Consider the following 10,040-nt stretch of genomic DNA (forward strand, 5'->3'; position numbering starts at 1 on the left):
GAAATTGAACGGGAGAATGCACGTTTTAAACAGCTTATTGTACAGGTAAATTAATCGCCGTTCTAATCTAATGCGCTGCTGCACTGTAACGCACACACATAGGCTACAGACAGACAGTAGCGCGTACATCACGCGCACAGAATCATTCAGCGTGGAAATGTATTGTCAACACTGTTCTGTGATTTCTCAATAAAATAGCTTAGAAACTGAAAGGTTCAAGCATATATTTCTTAATAACTAAATCCCACAGCTTCACTGCTAGTAGAAAGACGCTGCCAGGTAGAATTAATTCACACACGCAATCGCTCTCAATGCATTCATATGAATGCAATCTTTACTGTGCTACTTTATCTGTATCTGATTTAGAACGAGCAGAAATCTGTGAGAAATATAACGACCCAAAGACAAAAGTTATAGGAGCAATAGCCATGTGGGCAGCGCTGTGTCATATGCCATAGCTGTGCACTGCACAAGTTGTTCGAGTCTCAGCTCCAGAATTTTTTGTTCATTAATGACGTCATCAGCGACTAGTCAACTTCGACTCTACTTTCATCACATAAAAGTCGACTTTAAAAAATCAGAAGTCGTTCAACCCCTAGTGTACGTATGTAATTTTTACAGTATTTGTTTGGCTTTTTGGCTTTATTACATTAGGATGGTGCACATGTGACAATAATTTTTTTTTTTTTTTAAAGACTGGACTCGACTTTGAGTCTTTGAAAGCACAACAGCTCCTTATGTCATGAGCAAAACACTAATTGATCAATTAATTAGAATTGTTTTCTATTTTAATATACTTTTAAATCTAATTTATTCCTGTGATGGCAAAGCTGAATTTTTAGCAGCCATTGCACAAGTTGTTCGAGTCTCAGCTCCAGAATTTTTTGTTCATTAATGACGTCATCAGCGACTAGTCAGCTTCGACTCTACTTTCATCACATAAAAGTCGACTTTAAAAAATCAGAAGTCGTTCAACCCCTAGTGTACGTATGTAATTTTTACAGTATTTGTTTGGCTTTTTGGCTTTATTACATTAGGATGGTGCACATGTGACAATAATTTTTTTTTTTTTTTAAAGACTGGACTCGACTTTGAGCCTTTGAAAGCACAACAGCTCCTTATTTTTTAATGGTTTTAGTTTGTTTCATTTTAGCTTTAGGCAACTATAATAATCAATTTGAAATTGATTTTATATATGTATATATATATATATATACATATATAAAATTTAAAATTCTTTAAAGTATGTATATAAACAAAAAAACGAATAAAATAACTTCACTCACTTAAAAATAATAATAATTATACTTTTTAATTATATTTAATAGTTTTTCTTGTCTGTGTCAAATATATATATATATTTATATATCTCTATATGCATATGGTCAGCCACAGATGAGTCACAATTTATCAGTATATGCATTTATGTATAGATAGATATATAGATAATATATATGTATAATGATACATCGTTACCTCATCTTTTGTTGTCTACAAGTACACATTCATACTGTTAGTTTACTTGCCGCTCAGCACATTTCTACACACATATCCAAGAGGAAATACTTAAGCGGCACTAGTTTGCATGCTCTTTGATGCTCTAGTTTCCTTGTCTTCATATGAAGCTAGCTTCAGCTCTCATTGGCTCCATGTTCTGAGGACTCGTCTAAGATCTGCCAGGAGCATCTGGCTCTGTAAAACCTGGATTTAGGTTCTTTCAGAAATGTTACCCAAACCGTTGCTCTTTTCACAATCATTCACCTATTCCTGTCACACTCCTCATTCTTCCCTGATAAGCTGCTTCACAGTTGTTAGCTCGGTAGTCAAATCCATAAGAGGCATAAAGATTAGACAAACAGTGGCCTCGCATGCAAAGGACCAAGCGTCACGTTCAACTCCATCTCATACATCTGATAAGCATTCACACGGGCAAATCACACTTGAGATGTAACACGAGAATTAAAATCAAATTAGAATGCCAGATAGGATTACTTTCCTTTGTAGATTGGAAACCAAATCAGGGCCTCCTTTTTCTCCCTCTACTGTCCACCTTCCTTTTTTTGCATCTGAAAATATCTGTTGAAAATTCTCTTATTTCTTCAGGCGAACGGTAAGACAAAAGGAAATTAGTGACAGTTACAGTAAGAAATGAAAATTAACATTTCTCATCAAACTAGAGGTTAGGAGTTTCTTATAAAAAAGCGAAAAAACTTTCTGAGCATGTTTTCCCACATCTGAGAGCTGTGCAACATCTACGTGTGCTGGTAGACATTGAAAGTTTTGAGAACCATATTTTGTTTGTCATTATTACAAAACACTTTTTAATTCCTGTTTTGAAATGCACTTTTCAGCTACTCTGTGTGGGAGACGAACATAGATTACATTAAGAGTATTAGAGAATTACGTTCCTTTAGTTAGCAGTTCTGAGTAGAGGTCTGTAATAGCTGGATAGCTGGCTATTAGTATTCACATTCTAACTTTATACATAGCTAATTTTGTAATGGCTGTCAGTGGAGAAAGATGGGTTTTAGGACAGATGGTGTAGTTCTAGCCAGACGTTGACTCATTGGTTGGGTCCAGAAAGATCCACAAATCTATTTTAAATAAATACCAGCAAGTGCTAAAGGCTGTAATGTCACAAACTCTTTCACACCATTTCGACAACCACATTTTTTGGAAGACCTGTCAATCAAATTAGTTCACACTTAGCCACTAGTAACCTGGTCTGACCTTTCTCAACCATGGCTCTTTATATGTAAGAGAGCAATCTCGGTAGAAAGTGAAATATTGTTATAAAAGGATTCTTTATTTGATTGTGGCGTTTATATAGAAAGGATGGATCACATACTGGCTCATTTCCAAGCTGACAAGAGCAAAAGTGCAGAAAAGGCCATTTCTGTTTGATCGGTCTTTACTGTAAGTATATTTTGAATATTTTGAGTCGGTCAGCACCAAAAATAATAAAAAAAACAAATTAGCCCAACTCACAAAGAAACCAGGCCATTCCTCAAACTGCCTTTTATTTCATCATTGTTTCCCGTTTGTACTTGTGTTATTTCCATTTCCAGTGGCATGTGTAGCCTACTTACATTTCTGTTGTGGCTGCAGTGTTTCCCTATTTCTCTTTTAAGAAACCACTGTATTACTGAGCCAGCACTTTCTTTAGTGTTCTTCTCTTTTAAACAGACAATGCAAATTTCAAAGAAGCCAGAATATTCTTAATATTGGTCAGATTTGTTTAATAATTTAAATGGTCTAAACCAGAGTTGGCTAAACTTTTTACTATGAAGGGCCATAATTTAAACTCGACTGAGGGCTGTGGGCCAGAATTAAATGTTGCATTATATTCAACTATATATCAATTGACATTTTTAATTCACTTATATTCACTAAATTTAAAAGCAAAAAATAAAATTAAAGACATGTTAAAATATATGTTTTCCCCTTATTTTCACGCCCTCTTGTGCTATGGCATCTTGGACCAAATCAAAGGTCGTTATGTGGGCCCTGGTTTGGGCATCTCTGGTCTAAACAGATGCTTGAGATGCCCTGTTGACCAGAGCAACACTGTATGACTGACCACATAATTTTTATTAATAACTCAATATTGCATATTCAATGTTGATGCATATATTTAATTGGAGGTATCCATGTAATAAGTGGGTTAATTTAGAGCCAAGTGGATCATTATCACAAAATAAACCCTGACTGAGTGATTGGGACCCCGACAAAAAGCAGCAATCTGACCGTGTTTTATCCCTTACAAACGTGCCAACCCAATTTTACGGGAAAATGTAACTATTTTACGAGGGAGCAATTTCGTAATAATTTCTATTATGTGATTTGTATGAAAACATACAATATTTAGGAAAAAAGTCCACCCCTAAACATAACCGTTACTAGGGCTTAAGCAGATCATACAAAAACATAAAAATGTATGAATTCATATGAATTAGCCACCAATTTGACAAAATATAACATAGTTACGAATTGCCCTGAGATTGTGTTGAGCATCCATTTGTCTAACCTGTAACTTTTTACCTCACTCTGAGTTTCTGTGTCCTTGATTTCAGGACCAAAAAAAGTAGTTAAGCATTTTCATATTTAGGGTGATGAGGATCACTTTGACTACTTGACAGCTTTTGTTGCATCATAGGTAGTTGATACTGTAGGAAATGCCAAGTTCTCGAAATTGAAACATTTATCCCTAACACTGAGGTTTCACAGCCTTTCTTTGTTGCCCACTACTCAAAATGGCTTAGAGAAATCCAGAGAAATTTCCAGCACTGTCACCAAAGCCAAAACCACCTTACCACTCCTGCAGCGTTTCAGTAAACCCTTACTAAATCATCTACACTTACCGCTGTGACTAGGGCACAGTGCCAGCTTGGAGTTCAATTGAGGGCACAGTTTCCCAGAATCATTACTGAATATTCAAGGGAGCATAGGCAAATTGGAAATAATACATCTTTAATGATAAATGTCAACACCATAGCAGTGCAGGTTTTCTGACTGCTGCTGTTTTTTAGATATTAAAGGGATAGTTCACCCAAAAAATAGCATTTCTGTTATCATTTACTCACCCTCATACAAACTTGTATGATTTTTTTCTTCTTCTGCAGAACACAATTTCATTTTGGGGTGAACTGTCCCTCGATGAGTGACGTCTGACAGTGGTTTTTCCCTGTACTTCAAGCCACAATGCAATACACAGAGAGAAACACTGAGTTTGTTTATATATTCCTTTCACTTCGCTCTGTATTGCTGAACTTCAAAATGGAAATAGGAAATGGGAAATAGGCTATAAGTAACAAGACTGCAAAGCAGTCCAAAGAACAGCGTCTGTCTGTGTACTTCTTCAACAGATTAATCACTTAAACAGCTGAAGTATCAGTGACACAGGCCATCTCTTGAATCACCCCTACTACACTGATCAGCTCTCAGAATGATTGTACTTGTCTTCCTCTGGAAGTTTTCCAGCTTGGATCCATGCGCTAAAGAGGGCCGGGATAATTTAAGAACTTTATTTATGCATTTCATCAGCATAAATGTTCTTCTGGCACAAGATCAAAAGGATGGAAGAAATCTGAATTTCTTAATGAAAGTAATTTCTTCTTCTTTTCTCCTCATCCTCAGGGTCATACGCCTCTGTGCGATTAGAGAATGAGCATGAGACTTTGGTCTATAGAGACATGACAGTTCCCCAGTGAGCTGGGGGAAAACTTCAAATGAGGCCAGCGAGTCAGTCTAGGAATCTTTTAAGATAGGAAGAATGCACATTGTACATTATTTATCAGTTTATTTATCTGCAGAGAAAGGATCATAGCATTCATATTTTCATTGTTCCTATATAAACATCTTATTTACTGCTCTGTTTGCCACTAGGGAGACAGAATAGGGAAAGACACCTGTTATGTATGTAATGCCATTTACTTTGTTCTAAGGAAAAGAGACTAAATGTATTGTAATCTTCTTTTCTGCTTCTTGGTAAACTGGTCACGTCTTGCTAAATAACTGCATTTCTTTCTATAAGTACCTTTGGTGTATGACAGTCATTGTGTTTTTGAAGTGTTTTTAATTCAATTTTCATGTCAACTTGTTGGGCCCTGAGTTAAAATGATAATTTATCATAATAACGTAACTTCATTACAGGATTGCAGCTCTTCATTGTGGCATTTAAAAATTTGATTCATCTTGACTTCAGAAGTCATCTTGTCATCAAAAGACATCTTGACAGCATTCTATAACTAATTTCTCTCCTTACTTTAAAAGGATCAAATTTCACCAATTCACCAAAACAATAGTACGAGTATTTATGTGTAGCGTGTGTGTGTGTGTGTGTGTGTGTATGTGTGTGTGTGTGTGTGTGTGTGTGTGTGTGTGTGTGTGTGTGTGTGGTTTTTCTATCCCGGTGGGGACTTAAACCTGAATACACACTGACTCACAGGGACTCGTGTCACCGTGGGGACATAAATTGAGGTTCCCATGGGGAAACAAGCTTATAAGTCATACAGAATGAATTTTTTATTTTTATTTTTTCTGAGAATGTAACAATGCAGAAAGTTTTCTGTGAGAGGTAGGTTTAGTGTAGGGCGATATAATATACGGTTTGTACAGTATAAAAACCATTACGCCTATGGAGAGTCCCCACAAAGATAGTAAACCAGATGTGTGTGTGTCAGAGTTTGGGGTGAGTAAGATTTTTTTTTTTTTTAATTAAAACTTTAGCAAGGATGCATTAAATTAATCATTAGTGACAGTAAATACTTTTGCATTATTTGATCAAAACATTTACATATCAAATAAATGCTGTTCTTTTGAACTTACTATTCATCAAAGAATTTTGAAAAATGTATCACGTTTCCTCAGAAATATTAGGCAACAAAACTGTGTTTAACTGATAACAATGGGAAATGTTTCTTGAGCACCAATTCAGCATATTAGAGTGATTTCTGAAGGATAATTTTAAAATATACTAAAATAGAGAACAGGTATTTTAAATTGTAATAATATTTCACAATATTGCTGTTTTTACTGTATTATTAAATAAATGCAGCCTTGGTGAGCATAAGAGACTTCCTTCAAAAAGAACGTACCCCAAACTTTTTTTAACAGTATTATTATTATTATTATTATTATTTTACATATATGTTTGCATATAAGAAGCAAATATTTTAATTTCAAAAGGAAGCTGAAGTGTTAGTTGGGAATAAAGGCTATCACACAGTGACATCCAGTAATCTTTCTCTATAGCATCAAACAGGAAATACGAGACCATTTGTTAAAATCTCTTATTTTGCATATTCTTTGGAACAGCAGTGATAGCATTAGCATGTTTCCGCCTCTAGGCAATAGACAACACAGAACTTTTGAACAGTGCAATTAGATATCATTCATTCCTTTCAGTAATAGACAGGAAGGCTGCCTGCTAGAGATTCTCTGTTATCTCTCATCTGCTTCCTGCACTCCCGTCGTCTTATCACTCGTGTGCTCCCAGCGTCGCAACTGACCCACAAAGCACAATGACAATAATCAGCCTTTGTGCATTGGTTTTCCCTGGCTCCACCCATCAGCGACTTATCATTGCTTGTTTGAATATGGCACAATACAGCTGAACTTATTCACAGCTAAATTAATCCTCCTTTTTGCATGAAGTGGTCTCTAACCCTGTTAATGTGACATCAGTGGTTTGTCTGTTGTTTTCACTTCTTACCCTGATGTGTTGTTAAAGCAGCAGCTGTGGTGTGCATCTGGTACCCGCTCTCGGACCTTTTTCTTTTTCAAATACCTAATGTAATCGAGGCTGCACATGTTCACCGAGCCTCTTACACATACTCAACTATTTCAATTTCATCTTGCACAGTGGGAACAGTTTTTATGCACTGTCAACAGCACATTATTCACAGCTACAGCACTGATGTTTGCCCAGGATTTACAGTATGTTCAGCCTGCTGGCAAAAGTTTTAAGACAATTCATGCAAAAAAAACCTTCAAAGTTTACAGACACTTTCACAATTGTTCTGCAATGAAATGCAGAGCCATCAAATAATTTTCCTCCTCCTTTAATCCGTTGTTAATTCGGTCTGTAGGGTTTTGACAGGGATTTGAGGGGAAAGTTCAGCGCTTGAGGCTTCTCTGTGGAGCTGTGTGATTAGTAGTGTTACTTGGAGACAAATGTTCCTGAAAACTGCTATGGCCTAAAACACCGGAAGGAAAAAAGACACTACTTTGGGGTGAACAGAAGTGTTACTCTGGCGAATGAGAGAGTTGGTTCCTTGGTGTGGGCTAAATGTTGTGTCTGTATGCAAATATGCAAATTGACCTCTAAAGTTAGTTAGCTTGTATAGCACCAGCAGAATATAGGCGGTAAATACAGTTTAATTCAAAAGAGATGTTTGTGTACATAAGTTAATGACATATGAGAAGATAAAGAAGAAGAAAATTATTTTAAAATTTAGTTTAAAACACATATTCCAAGTTCTTAGAATGTAAACTCTGTATTTGCATTGGTTTCAAATGATTTGGAAAATGTTTTAAACCATTTTTCAACAGAAGTTTCAATTTAATGACTTTAAAAGTGCGGTGTAACTTTCAAGGAAAAACATTTTCCTTACACCCTGAATACATGTGAACATACACATCTTAATCATTCATTTCAAAGGTAAGTTTCAAGTTAAATACCCTACTGTTTAAGAATGTGGGGTCTGTAAGATTTTTTAAATGTTTTTGAAAGAAGTCTTTTGTCTTGTGGTCAAAAATACAGTCAGGAGAGTAATATTGTGAAATACTATTACAATTTAAAATAACTGTTTAATATTTTGATGTTTTAAAATGTAATTTATTCCTGTGATGTCAAAGCTGAATTTTCAGCAGCCATTACTCCAGTCCTCAATGGCAAATGATGCTTCAGAAATCATTCTAATATGCTGATTTATCAACAGTTGCACTGTTTTTTTGTTTGTTTGTTTGTTTTTTTGGAAACTGCATTACATTTTTTTTCAGGATTTATTTGAAGAACAGCATTTATTTGAAACAGCATTTTTTTATAACAATGTAAGTCTTTACTGTCACTTTTGATCAATTGAATGCACCCTTGCTTAATAAAAGTATTAATTTCTTTAAAAAAATTATACATAAAACTTACTGACCATAAACCTTTGGAAAGTAGTATATATTTTTCAATATAAAAAATAATACTGTTTATTACTATTTTTATTTGATAATTTGTCTTAAATCTTAAATATAATTTCACAGAAAGTCACACCACATGACAACCTAATCTAAAGAGCATCACATCATTAACCCACATTTTCTGTCTAGCATGGCAACAGTTATTCATCAGCTGATGCATTTGAGAGTACATTTGTTTGATATATTCTGTGAGTCATTTAAGGTGCCTGGGTTGCAATGACAGAGACATGATGTAAAACATGCCACATAGCGACAGTCTGCTGCATCCTCCACAACCTAACACTCAGAACAGGCTTGCAGACACTGGATTTGCACAATTCCTTTAATGAATCAGGTGCTAAAGCAAATATATATGCCACTATCTGCAGGCAGAATGCATTCTGTGAATTCCCCTTTAAGAAGTTTTGTAATGGTCACGCAGGTCATTCTTTCCCATGGTTTATGAACACAAACTACAAAAGATTGCACAGCTGATGCTAAATGTATGTGTCCCCTCTTCGAGTGAGTTTGTAGGATGATGCACATTATCATAAATTAAGAGTTTTGTACAGAGAGTGCTAGTGGGGAAAGTGCAGCTTGTGGTTCTTTCCCCTAGTGCAAGATCAGCTTTGACATGTGTTTACTCCTCTACATAAATATTTAGGAACACAAAAATTCTCTCTGGCTCAAATATTTTGCTTAACTCTTTGGCCAAGTCCCCCATGGGCCAGTGTCTATGTCACAAACTGTTATCCATATTTATCAGCTCAGCCTGATTGCTTTTTTTGGCCTTCCAGCTTCTGTTTTGGACTGATCCACTATTTCATAAGGACGCTTATTTTACCTAGAAATAAAAATATTTTAAAAAGTAAATGCAACTTTTTATCTCGCAATTCAGTTTTGTTTTTTTGTTTTTTTGTCTCATGGAATAAAAAAAGGTAATTGTTTTTTTTCCTCAAAATTATTAGTTTATATTTTTTTTCCACCACAGAATTAAAAAAAATAAATAAATAAAGGTAATTGTGACTTTTATTTTCACAATTTATACCTTTTTCTTGCAATTGCAAGTTTATGTTTCACAATTGTGAATTTTCTTCTCAGAATTGTGAGTCAAAATATTGCAATTCTGGTGGTTTTTCTTTTTATATTTTTATAGTTTATATCTTGCATTTTTATTTTCCGCCACAAAATAAATAAAATAAAAATAAAAAAAGATAATTGCAAATTTTTCTCACAATTCTGACTTTTTCTTACAATTACAAGTTTATCTCGCACTTGTGAGTTAACATCTCACAGGCCAGAGAAAAAAAAAGTGAGATGTTAACAATTGCAAGAAAAAAGTATGAATTGTGAAGAAAATTTTATATATA

General features: G+C 34.9%; 1 protein-coding gene across 2 annotated transcripts in view; it reads left to right on the forward strand.

Annotated features, from left to right (window-relative positions):
- The window catches only part of LOC107696776 (lipoma-preferred partner homolog), a 222,268-nt gene that overhangs the window by 179,675 nt on the left and 32,553 nt on the right, over positions 1–10,040 (forward strand). The window lies entirely within an intron of this gene.

This window comes from Sinocyclocheilus anshuiensis, unplaced genomic scaffold (genome assembly GCF_001515605.1).
Source record: "Sinocyclocheilus anshuiensis isolate Anshui unplaced genomic scaffold, SAMN03320099.WGS_v1.1 scaffold999, whole genome shotgun sequence".
NCBI lineage: Eukaryota > Metazoa > Chordata > Actinopteri > Cypriniformes > Cyprinidae > Sinocyclocheilus > Sinocyclocheilus anshuiensis.